Raw genomic sequence first — 13,539 nt, 5'->3', positions numbered from 1 at the left:
TTTGGTAGTATGAATGTGTTAGTAATGAGAGATTACAAATTTTGAGGATGAAATTTTTGTATGGAGGGGAGGTTGTAAGAACCCAAACCATGATATATGAATTAAATATTCAAAAAAGGGGTAAAGTGGTAATTTGGGCAAGCTTCGTCGATGAAGTCCTTTTTGTTCTCAGTGATGAAATTTAGGTTCGTCGATGAGGAGATCCCGAGGGAATTTTGGAAAATCTGGAACCTCGGTCACCGCCTCGTCTACGAAGGTAATGGCGAACTCGTCGACGAGGGCGGCCAAGTCAAAGGGCTATAAATATCCAAATGGGTTGCTTTGGAGCTAAGTAATCTCAAATATCCTCTCCCTCTCTCTCTAGAACTTGTGGATCTCTCTCTCTCTCTCTCTCTCTCTCTAGATTTCTTCACCGTTCGTCACTTGATTCATAAATCTGACATTACTGTGAGGATCAAGGAAGAATTCTCTACGTTTCTAGCGGATTGGAATCTCGTTTCAAGCAGTTTTGCGTTTCGGACTAAAATCGAGGTAAGGCTCGGTTTTCCTTTCTGATTTGAAATATGAGTAGTACGCCAAGTTCAGTAAATGTCAAACGCACTTGAGGCAAGTTTCTGCAGACGGTTTGGAAAAATAAGTTGTATTGCCAAGTTCAGTAAAAGTGAATTTTGGCTTGAGAAGGTTGTGTTCTTGGGGCATGTTATATCTGGAGATGGTATTTCTGTGGATTCTAGTACGGTTGAGGTCATAGTTAATTGGGCTAGACCGAGGAATGTCCAGGAGATTAGGAGTTTCTTGGAGCTAGTTGGGTATTACCGTCATTTTGTAGAGGGATTCTCTGCATTATTAGGGTCTTTGACATGACTGACTATGAAGAATGTTAGATTTGAGTGAGACGACAGCTGCGAGTAGAGTTTTCAAGAGTTGAAGCAAAGGCTAATCACAGCGCCGGTGTTGATCGTCTCGTTAGGGGGTGAGGGTTATACTATCTATAGTGATGCATCCTTGAGGGGGCTTGGCTGTGTATTGATGCAACATGGCAGGGTGGTGGCGTATGCGTCTAGACAATTGAAAGAATATGAAAAGAACTACCCTACCCAATGTCTTGAATTGGTTGCTGTGGTACACACATTGAAAATTTTGAGGCATGACCTGTACGACGAGCAGTGTGAGATTTTCTCCAACTACAAGAGTTTAAAGTATTTCTTTACCCAGAAGGGACTGAATATGGGACAAAGAAGGTGGTTAAAGTTGATTAAGGATTTTGATTGTATAATCAGTTACCACCTAGGGAAAGCAAATGTGGTAGCTGATGCATTGAGCAAGAAGTCTGCGAGACCAGTGATGATAGTTATGGAGATCCAGTATCCGATCATGATGGATCTAGAGAGACTCAGCATAGAGTTGGTAGAGAGCGATCCTCCATTGTGTATTTCCAGCCTAGTGGTTCTACCTACTCTGTAAGAACGAGTTAAAGCCGCTCAGAAGGAAGACTCATAATTAGCAAAGGTGATGGACAGAGTGTAGAGTGGTCTGGGGGAGGAATTCAGTATTGCAGACGACGAAGCTTTGCGGTTCTGTTCCAGATTATGCGTTCCTGCCGATACTGAGATCAGGAAGACTATTTTAGAGGAGGCTCACAGATCTTTGTATACAGTTCATCCTGGCAGTATGAAGATGTATAGGGATCTGCGAGAGTCGTACTAGTGGAGTGGTATGAAGAGAGAGATCACCAAGTATGTAGCCCAGTGTCTGAGGTGCCAACATGTAAAAGTTGAGCACCAGAGGTCAGTAGGTCAGTTGCAGCCGTTATTTATCCCAGAGTGGAAGTGAGATCATATATCCATGGACTTCGTGTTAGGAGTGCCGACGGCATTACATGGCCAAAATGCCATCTGGGTAATTGTTAACCATTTGGCTAAGACTGCCCACTTTTTACCCATCAAGATCAGCTACTCCCTCAACCATTTGACAGAGATTTACATTCAGGAGATTGTTCGTTCTCATGGGGTGCCAGTATGTATTGTGTTAGATCGAGACCCTCATTTCACATAATGTTTTTGGAGGAGCTTGCAAGAAGCACTAGGGTCTCAGTTGTCTTTTAGCACGACATTCCGTCCTCAGTCAGATGGGCAGACTGAGAGGATGATACAGATATTGGAGGATATGCTCTGAGTGTGCGTATTGGATTTTGGGGGTAGTTGGACTCAGTTCATGTTGTTGGTAGAGTTTACGTATAATAACAGTTATCAGACTAACATTGACATGGCACCATTTGAGGCTCTATATGGTAGGAGATGTCGTTCTCCTTTGTTTTGGGATGAGATGGGTGAGCGGCGAGTTGTGGGGCCAGAGCTAGTACAACAGGCATGTGATAAAGTTCGACTTATCAGAGATAAAATCAGTGCAGCACAGAGCCGACAGAAAAGTTATGCTGATAATCGTCGCAGGAATTTGGAATTTGATGTGGGTAATCATGTGTTTTTGAAGATAGCTCTGTTGATAGGGGTTATGAGGTTTGAAAAAAAGGGTCAACTTAGTCCTAGGTTTATCGATCCATTTGAGATTCTAGATAAAGTGGGGCCAGTTGCCTACAGGCTAGCTTTGCCACCTATGTTGCCCAGAATCCATAACGTATTCCACGTGTCTATGTTGAGAAAATACATCCTAGATCCTTCTCATATCATTAGTTATAGTGAATTAGAGATCAATGATTCACTGGTGTATTAGGAGGTACTAATACAGATACTGGATAGGAAAGTGTAGGAGTTATGTAACAAGGAGATTCCTCAGGTAAAAGTTTTATGGAGGAATCATATAGTTGAAGAGGCTTCTTGGGAATCCAAGGAGCAGATGAAGCAGAAGTATCCGCACTTATTCCAAGAAGTCTAATCGGGTAAAATGTAAGTAGTTAGGTAGTATTTCTTTTGCAGGTACATGTAAAGGTTAAATGGTAAGTAGTATTTTGGTTTTGGGAGAATTTTCTTTTGTATATGAAATATCCTAGGACTCGGAATGTAACCACGATATTCCTCTGCCATAAGTGAGGGTAAGTAATAAAATAAGTAGACCGCTTTGTTTTAAGGAATGATGAGTTGCGTGAACAGTAAATTTCGAAGACGAAATTTTATAAGGAGGGGAGAATGTAGTGACCCAGAGAATTTATAATATTTAAATAATAAAAGGAAGGGAGAAAAAATAAATTAAAAAAAAGAGAGAGCTCGTCAACGAGAAAATACCGAGAGAGGTTTTGGGTGCCTCTGAATTTCATCGACGATGAGAGAGCTCGTTGACGAGGTGACGTGGCTCGTCGACGAAGGCCGCAGTATAAATAATGGTTAAACGCGATTTTTAGCTTAATTTGGCCGCATAATTCCTCTCTCTCCCTCCCTTCGGGTCTCCTTCCTTTTCTTTCAATTTTCGGGTCCGTTTGCCGCCAGATTGACTATCTGAAGCCACCACGACACTCCTGGAAAAGTTCTCTTCATATCTGCTGAAGTGGATCGTTGGTGGGTCGAGTTTGGAATTCATCCCAAATTCAGGGTAAGACTTTCTACTCAATATTTGACTTTTTGACAGTTGTAGAAAGCGTAGTACGCATAGAAATACCGAACTTTAGTTCTGGGGAATGTTGTTTTCAGGGTGTTGAACGGGGAACCTTGTGGGTGCAGGGCTGTTTGTTTTAGGGGCTGTTCAGGACTCAGGTAAGGGGATAAACTAAGCTAATATTTTTTGAAAAGTATGTATAATATTATAGCATTTGATTTCAGGGAAAAAAAATATATTTATATATGATTTATATTTAGAAATACTGCTGAAAATGATGGTATGTTAGATATATGAAAAAACCTATTTCGTGTGGCATGAGTAGATATTATAATGAAAAACTGTTTTCTGAGAATATGATAAAGATTTGGATTTGTATAATGGAAAACCGTCGTACGAGCCAAGATTTTTACATGTTTTGCTGGCATACAAGCCATACTATGTGTATGATTTGCCAGCATACGGGCTGAGCAATGGATATATTTTGCCGGCGTACGGGTCGTGCTATGTATATGATTTGGTGGCATACGAGCCGAGCTATGGATATGATTTGCCAGCGTACGGGCTGAGCTATGGATATGATTTACCGACGTACAGGCCGAGCTATGGTAAAATGTAAAATACCGGCGTATGAGCCGATGATTTTCATGATATACATATATATGCAAAATGATATGAATGATTTGATAATTAATGGTATGAAATATACATGTATCACAGTTTCAGCATATGTTATATGTTATCAGAACCTGGTTGGTTTGGTTTAGGCTAGCACTTGCATGGTACCGATGCTATGTGTTCATGATTTATCATGATATTTGTGTTAACGCTGCTATAAGGAGTGGTGTGAGATTGGATGGTCGATGTGGTTTTTAAGAAGTGTGTGAGCGTCCCTGGTGTACGAACCAGGTCTGGTAGACCTATCAGACTTACCGACTGTACTTTTGACTTGGCAGTGGTCGGCCAACCATTGTCAGGTCCCGCCTTCAGGCCACACATCCCTATCATGTGGGGGTAATATATGACAACATCCATCTAACCTATCAGGAATGTTTTTTTTTTATTATTATATAATATGAGTTATGCTATGAGAATACAACATGTACTGTCATGTTTTGGTTATACATGTTTTCCCAGCAATGTTATATATATAGTTTTATTGGTTATGTTTATGAATATATGTATACCACAGAAATACTCATGTTGCCACACACTAGTGTTAGTTTATTTCCCTTACTGAGAGGTGTCTCACCCCGAATTTCATAAATATTTCAGGAGCCCCTAATAGGAGAGTGGGTAAAGCTCTGCTAATATAGTTCTGTTGATTTGCCCTCTCTGAAGGGTAAGTTTTGGTGGGGACGGTTGGGATTTTTTGTGAAAAATGTCCCCAGGTCTTTTATTTTGGGATGTATATACTTAAATACAATGGATGTAGTAACTCTGGTATTGTGATGAATGGTTTGTGTTTATGATATATTAATTTTATGTTTCCTGCTACTTAGGCTTCCGTTATGTATTACTGATGTATCCTTGGCACTCACGGGTCCAAGTGGATATTGGTTTTATTATAATATATATATATATATATATATATATGTAAAAATTAAGCAGGTCATCATAGTGTGAGCTACATTGCAGTGGCAATGTAATCACTGTGAAGCTTCGGGTTTCATGGAGTAGTTGCGTATTAGTGTGAGCTAAATCATATTGGCAACGTAATCGCTGTGAAGCTTCAGGTTTCATAGAGTAGTTGCGTATTAGTGTGACGACATTGACCGTATGTTTGGATATCGTATATACTGGTACGAATTTGTGAAAATACTGGAACTATATGGAACTGTATGGAAATGTTTTCGAACTATATCGTATTGTATGGCGTTATGTTTTACGTAAAATAACATTGGTATGCCACACACTGATATAACCTGCTTTCTCCCTTACTGAGAGGTGTCTCACCCCGAATGTATGTACAAATGTTTTTAGGTCCTTCAGGTAGCCGTAATTAGCATCCTAGCAATCGGAAGCGAGGGTGTCGTTAGCTGTTGTTAATGTATCCTAGTTTTGTGTAGACTCTGGTATGGTACTATACATGTATAGAAAGATCGTATTCCGCTGTGTACTTGATGATTATGGACGTGGATGTGTATGTTTATGTTTTAAAGGCATTTGAGTACCCCACGGGGTCGGACCCTCATTCGGGGCATGACACCTATTGCCAGCTACCATAACTGAAAGCATCTCCCAATTCACCTGTGCACAAAGAGAAAAATGACACGTCAATGAGCAAAATCAAATTCAGAAGAAATAATAAAATTCACACGTGCAGAGAGAAAATGAAGTTGGTTAAAGAAAATATTCCTTGCCAGTACAGGGAATAAGACAAAGAATTCTGTTAAGGGAGAGGATTTTGGCGCCAATTAGACCCCTAGCCTCCCCCTAAACTGAGCAAAACTTTGTGAAATTGAGAAGGGAAAAGAAAAATTGGGAGCTAAAGAAACACTGCCAAAATTGAGGGTGAGAGAGCATCAAAGAGACTCTTCCAAATTGAGAAGTGAGGAATCGTTACAAAAATTAAGAGAGCAGAGAGAAGCTCTACAGCACAGAAAGCGGAGAGGAGCAAAAAGGCAGAGGAGCTCAGAAGCTTGCCAAGGATCATAGAGTAGACAACCAGAGTAGGAAGAGGAGAAGAAGACCGAAGGAGGGAAATAAAATGGTAAAAATCTAAAACTCCACTTTTGAAATTGTTCAATCTATGTAATAACTGTGTGTGTGTGTGTGTGTGTGTGTGTGTTTATGTGTGTGAGTATGAATGCAAGAGCCTTCCTTCAGGTTTTAGGTTCACATGTGAACCTGAACTTAGAGCCTCCATGAATCTGAACGCGAACTCAAGTTCAGATCTTTCAAATCCTAGGAACTGAACCCCCGAACCAGGTTTTAAACCCAAACCCTGTCTTGAATCGAAGCTCGAACTCATGGATTCCAAAACTGAAACTCGAGCCCGAACTAGGTTTCGGATCCTGTGAACCTGAAACAAGCCCACCTGCTTTTAAATCCTCGGCCCGCCTTATTTTGAAAACACCTAGGCCCATGTCATTTAAAAGCCAACTAGGCCCTAGCCCATTTTAAAACTCTACTTGAGGCCCATTTGTTCTTTAAAATCACTTAAGCCCATTTTAACTTACCCTATGAAGCCCATTTTAACTTTTAACTGAGGCCCACTTGTATTTTAGAAAATATTAGGACCCATAATTTTTTTTTAAAAAGAACTAGCCCATTTTTCTTTTTAAAATCACAAGCCCATTTTGAAACTCAAACTCAGACCCACTTTGAAAATCTGAACCTAGGCTTGCTTTTTTGAAAAATTTTAACCAACCCACTCGTTTTCTAAAACTCGCGCCTAGCCCACCTTTTTTTTTTTTTTTGGAAAAATCAACCCCAACTCAAACTAAGCCTTATTTTCAAACCAATCCAACCTATTGACGTTGTTTTCAATGACCCAGCCCATGCAAAACAATTTTGAACCAAGCCCATTTCATCCAAGCCCATCAAAACATTCCCACTTAGGCCCAAAACACATTTAAGCCCAACACATGCACGAACCCCTCTACACGTTGCATCTGAGCTTGACTCGGGCTTAATCGAGTTCACATGCCCCCCACAGGTTGGCTCGTGCGAGTCAACCCAGCTGTGACCCACTGGGTCAAAGATGAGTTGACTCGTCTTCAACTTGAAACCGAAACTCAGCCTTGATCTGAGACTCCAAGAGATTTAGATCCAAACTTAGCAGAACGTCCACACAACTCATCATTATTTTCAGATCATACACCAAAAAAATAAAATAAAAAAATCAAACAGTAAAGATCGAAAGAAGAGGGGAGGGTAAACACTTAGCTCTCGATCTAGGTTTTGGATCGAATTCCCTCACTGAGACCGTGCACTCAGTTGTGCTCCATTTGAGCTTCCTCAAACGATCAAATCGCACCTTTGCCATGAACTGCAGCCTCATGGAAAGGTCCCGTTAACGCCCTTGGCTTGGCTTCGCAGTAAACATAAAGTTGGAGATCCAGCTTCGTCTCAAGAAATCTTAGAGCAGAGAGACTTCGGGTGAAGGTCTAGGGCTTCAATTGGAGTGATCAATTGAGAGAAAAAGAGTTGTTGAAGAAAGAAGAAGTTTGTGAGAAGAAAGAATGAGGGCTTGAAGTGATTTTGAGAAGCACATGCTTGTAAAAAAGGGACAGAGGAGGTGAAGGATAGGGCTTTCATTTTCATGCAACAAAAAGTGTGAAAGAGGAAATAAAGAAGGAGTTTAAGCCTTCTTTAGGGTACTAGTTAGAGGAAACCTAAAAAGGAGGGAAAACCAGAAACCCTAAGGTTTTCGATTCGCAGTGTTGAGCCTAGGGTTCTAGGGAGTTTGATGACAAGAAGAGAAGAAGAGAAGACGGAGAAAAGGAGGAGAACGAGAGAAGGGAAGTTTGCAGCCTAGGGTTTCACTTGTGGAGGAGTGTTCGGGAGATAGAGGAGAGGGAGAGTAGAGAGAGAGGGCTCAGGAGAGAAAGGAAGGAAAAAAAAAAAAGAGAAACACAAAAAAAAATGGTTTAAGTATCTAAGGCCATGGGACCATATGATCAAGACACATGGCTCTCCATCCTTCATCTGATGGGATGACCGTGTAGTCGAATCTCAGCCACCCACAACATGTTTCCTATACACGGTCAAGATCTTGCCATGTTGGCAATGCATGTGCACTGATAACTCAACCACACGATCTGTGGTTGTGTGGAACGACTGAGATACGACCACATCAACAATCCGTGCAGATCAACCCTTGACCGTCAGATCTCCACGCCGTATCAATGGCCAAAATCACTCACCTGTTAGAAGCATCATGCGCACCTGCCCCTCCATATGCCAGGTGACACGTGGGTTACCTATTTCCCACGCACGCAAAAGCGTGCGTGCTTCCCTACAACCGTCAGATTTCCCCGTGTCAGTGGCCACGATGGTGCCACGTGGTCTTGACCCGAACCTTAAACCGGTTTCCCTTGGACCAGCCAAAGTTTGACCAATCTTCCCCCCTGAATAGGTTTCCACCGGTTCTTCTTATTTTATTTATTTTATTTGCTTTAATAATTCCAAAATCCACAAAAATCCATAGAAATCCAAAAAAATTACGAAAAAATAAGGAAGATTCAAAAAAATGTCTCCAGTTTTCATTGTTTTTTCCTCTTAAAATAATTTTTATGAAAATAGCAAAAAAAAAAACACAAAAATTTACAAAAATATGCTTTAAGGTTAGAAAAATATTTGTACACTTAAAAATCACAGAAAACTTAGAAAGCTCATGATAGAATTCCAAAAATATTCTAGACTTGATTGTCATTGTTTTTCCTTATTTTTCTATTTGTTATTTCAAAATTTGGGGAAAAATATAAAAAAATAATTATAAAAATTTAGAAAAATTACAAGAAAATATAAAAATATTTTTGAGATTGGAAATTCATCTTTGCAAAATTTTCATCACCAAATGCGCTCCAAAAAAACCTCCCAAAATAATTTTTTTTCATACTTAAGAAAAATTCTGTGAATTTCAAAAACTGCGGGAGTGTATTTTGTAAAATATTTTCTCGTTTTTCCATCCCAGTGATTTTAAAAGGAAGGTATTGAGCTCTTTGGAGTACGATATGCCCCTATTATGAGGGAATACATATATAGTATGTAACGACCTGATTTTAAAATGAAATTTAAATAATAAGGAAAGGGAAATGGAAACCGGGAACAGAAGGAGGCCGTAGACTTCGTCGACGACATTGCATTTCAGAAGAGAAAAACAAAAAGGGGGAGTTTCAGGGCTTCGTCAATGAAGGCTTAAGAGAATTCGTCGACGAGCACAGGTCTTTGTCGACGAGAAAATACCAAGATAGGTTCTGAGGCAGCCTGAATTTCATCGACGAATATAGGGTTTCATCGACAAAATTTGTGAAGGACTCGTCGACGAAGGTCGGGCTAGTCGACGAAATCCTATTTTATAAGAATGAAAAATTCGAGAGAAATATCATTTTTTTACGAAGCCTCTCTCTCTCTCCTCTCTCTCTCTCTCTATGGTTCTCTCTCCTTTCTCTCTATGTTTTTAGCGCCACTAGTCGTCAGATTAACGATCCGAAGTCACCACGACGCTCCTGGCGGAATTCTCTCCAAATCTGCTGGAGTGGATCGTGGGAGAAAGCTAGTTGGAAATCATCCCAGAGTTGAGGTAAGGCTTTTTAAGCTATATTTGGTCTTGCGCTACTTATAAGAAATGTTGTGCGCATGAAAATACTGAAGTTTAATACTGAAAGTTTTCAGTTTCGGAGTATTGGTTAGGGAACCCCTCAGGTGTTGAATTTGAATGCTTTTGGGTGCAAACTTTCTACCCAATATTTGGGTTTTTGGCAGTTGAGGAAAATATTGTATGCTTTGAAATACTGAACTTTAATTCTGAGATTTTTCATTTTTAGGGTGTTGAGTTAGGAACCCTGCGGGTGCGGAGCAGTTTTATTAAGGGCTTTCCAGGAATTAGGTAAGTGGATAAACTAAGCTAGTTCTATTTTGGAAAATGCTTATATATATATATATATATAGTTATCATTTGATTTACGAAAAATGTATATGTTTATATATATATATATATATGTTTATATATATATATATATATGTTTTATATTTGCAAAATACTGTGAAAAATGATCGTATGTTGAATATGTGGAAAATCTACTGTGTGGCATGAGTAAAAATGTTTTGAAATGCTGTTTTCTGGGAATGTGGATGATATGGATTTTTATGATGGAAAACTGGCGTACGAGCCAAGATGTTTATTTATATATATATATATATATATATATATATATGTGTGTGTGTGTGTGTGTGTGTGTGGATATGTTTGCTGGCGTACGGGCCGTGCTATGTGATTTGCCGGTGTACGGGCCGAGTTATGTGATTCGCTAGTGTACGGGCTAGGCTATGTGATTTGCCGGCTTACGGGCCAAGCTATGTGACTTGCTGGTGTACGGGTCGTGCTATGTTAAAATGTGTAATACCGACGTATGGGCCGATGATTTTCATGATACACGTATATATGTAAAATGATATGATTGATGTGAAAATAAATGATATGAGATATTTATGTATCACGGTTTTAGTATATGTATATGATAGTAGAACCTGGTTGGTTTGGTCTAGGCTAGCACTTGCATGGTACCATTGCTATGTGTCCATGGTCCTCGTGATCATGATATCTGTGTTAACGCCACTATACGGAGTGGTGTGAGATTGGATGGTCGATGTGGTTATGTTCGAGAAGTGTGCTGTTCTTGCCCCTCGTGTACGGACCAGTCTGGGCAGACCCATTGGACCTACAGACTAGACTATCGACTTGGCAGTGGTCGGCCAACCATTGTCAGGTCCCGCCTTCGGGTCACATAACCCAATCATGTGGGGGTAATACATGACAATAGCCAGCTAACCTACCAGGATTGTTTTATGTTATTATTATTATGACATGAGTTGAGATATGTTATGAAAATGCAGTAAGTTCTGCCATGTTGATATATATATGTTTTCCCAGATTTGATGAAACAGTACTAAATGTGTTATATATGATATATGTTGAACACGAATTAATCATGTTGCCACACACTAGTATTAGTTTATTTCCCTTACTGAGAGGTGTCTCACTCCTAAATCTTATACATTTTTCAGGAGCCCTGGATAGGAGAGCGGGAAAAGCCTCGCAGAATTAGTGTTGTTTATCTGCCCTCTGCGAAGGGTAAGTTTTTGGTAGGGACAGTTAGGTTTTTGTGGGATTTGTCCCTAGATTTCATTTTTGGGATGTATATATACTGAGAGTTAGTATTTATAGTACTCTGGTATGTATTGGGCACATTATGATGAGATGTATATAATTTTATACTTTCTACTGCGTAGGCTTCTGCTATATGTTTTGTTATATCCCTAGTACCCACGGGTCCAGGTGGATGGTGACCTACCAAGCTGGATTGTGGGATATGTAGTATTGATTTTATGATGTTGATAATAAAAATAAAAAAAATGTGAAAAATGAGCAGGTCGTGACATAGTATGTGTCTTGTGCATTTTCTTCACAATTTTTGAAAAGGAGTAATTTTAAAGGCTTATTACATTTAATTTGTGAGATAATTTTCGATTGATTAGGTACCCTTCGCAAGAACGGACGTGTAGGGGGTGTTCATACCTTCCCCTCGCGTAACTAAACTTCCGAATCCGACTCTGGTAACCCAGACCGATTCTACCCTTAATTGGGTAGTAATCAAGTGTTCTAATCACACTCCAAAAGGTTAGTGGCGACTCCATCACACCATGTTTTCCACGAACATATTTTTAAAACCACACCTTTCACCACCTCTCGTCTAGTTCGCGTCTGGGAACGCTATGACTCCCAATCTTAAATTTAGGATTTTTTTTTTAGGGAGATAACAGGCAATTTATCGAGATAATAGAGAATTGTAGTATCTAAGAAATATAAATTTATTAATTAATTAACCATTGGTCGATATTTCTATCTTTTTATTACATAAGAACTCTAGCCACCAATGAGCACTACAAAAAATTCGGAAAATCAAGTGCGAAAATATTTTTTGCACAAAAATTAACCCAAGAATATATTAATGACGATTTCTGGGGTTTAGTGACAAATTCAATCCGTCACTAAAAGATAAACATTAGTGACGATTAAATAACCGTCAGTACTATTTTTCTAAAAAAATAAAAAAAATTTAAGTTCAGAGTATTAGTGACGAATTTGTAGGTTCGTCACTATTGGTCCATTATTAGTGATGGATTTGAAAATCATCACTAATACTTCTTTTTTTTTAAAAAAAAAAAAAAAATTAAGTTCAGAGTATTAGTGACGAATTTGTAAATTCATCACTATCGGGCTTTATTAGTGACGGACTCGAGAACCGTCACTAATACTTCCTTAAAAAAAATAAAAAAATTTAAGTTCAAAGTATTAGTGGCGAATTTATAAGTTCGTCACTATTGATGATTTGAGAGCCATCACTAATACTTCCTTTTTTTAAAAAACAAATAATAAAAATTTAATTTCAAAGTATTAGTGACGATTTGTAAATTCGTCACTAATAAAGGACCAATAGTGACGAATTTTAGATGCGTCACTAATATTTCTTTTTAAAAAAAAAATAAAAATTTTAAGTTAAGAATATTAGTGACGAATTTATAAACTTGTCACTATTGATCCCTTTTTAGTGACGAATTTCTAAATTCGTCAGTACTAGGCCATTATTAACGACAAATTGTGGACTGTCACTAATGCTGTGTTATTTTAAAAAAATTAAACAGAGAATAGTAGTGCCGGTTTTGAAACCATCACTAATGCCCAAAAACCCTTATTCCTTTCCGCGGGATATTTTCCCACACTTTCCCCTCCTGCTCCCCAGCTGGCTCGTCCTCTTTCCCTCCTGCTCCTGTGAACCTCTCTCGGCCTCCTAGTCTCCCGCTGCTCTCGCTTGGTGCGCCCTGTTCGCCGGACATCTCAGGCTTCGTCAGAGCCCTAGCGGATTGACAGCCTGGTATGTACGCCCTCTCCCAGTCTCCCGCTACGATCCCCATCGAACCCCTTTCCTAGTCTCCCGCTGTTCCCAGGTGACTGACGCCCTTAATCTCGCAGGACATTCATCAGTGGCCTATATTTTTCATTCATCAGTGACCTATATAGTGCTTTTGCTACACAATAAGAGGTAACTTGCATCTCGCTCTCCATATCCCTTTCTTCTTTGTTAATATTAACTTGAATCTTCAACAATGAAGTTAAATTTAATTTCGATCCATTAAGATGTCTCTCTTAAGGATTGTCCAATTCGATGTATCCTACTTGTTGTGCAATATGACAGTATACAAAATTCTTAGGAGATTTAGTTTGGTGTAGACATGCATAACTTAGACATCTAAAAATTTGACATT

This window comes from Malania oleifera, chromosome 7, assembly GCF_029873635.1.
Source record: "Malania oleifera isolate guangnan ecotype guangnan chromosome 7, ASM2987363v1, whole genome shotgun sequence".
Taxonomy (NCBI): domain Eukaryota; kingdom Viridiplantae; phylum Streptophyta; class Magnoliopsida; order Santalales; family Ximeniaceae; genus Malania; species Malania oleifera.
This window is presented reverse-complemented; position numbering follows the sequence as displayed.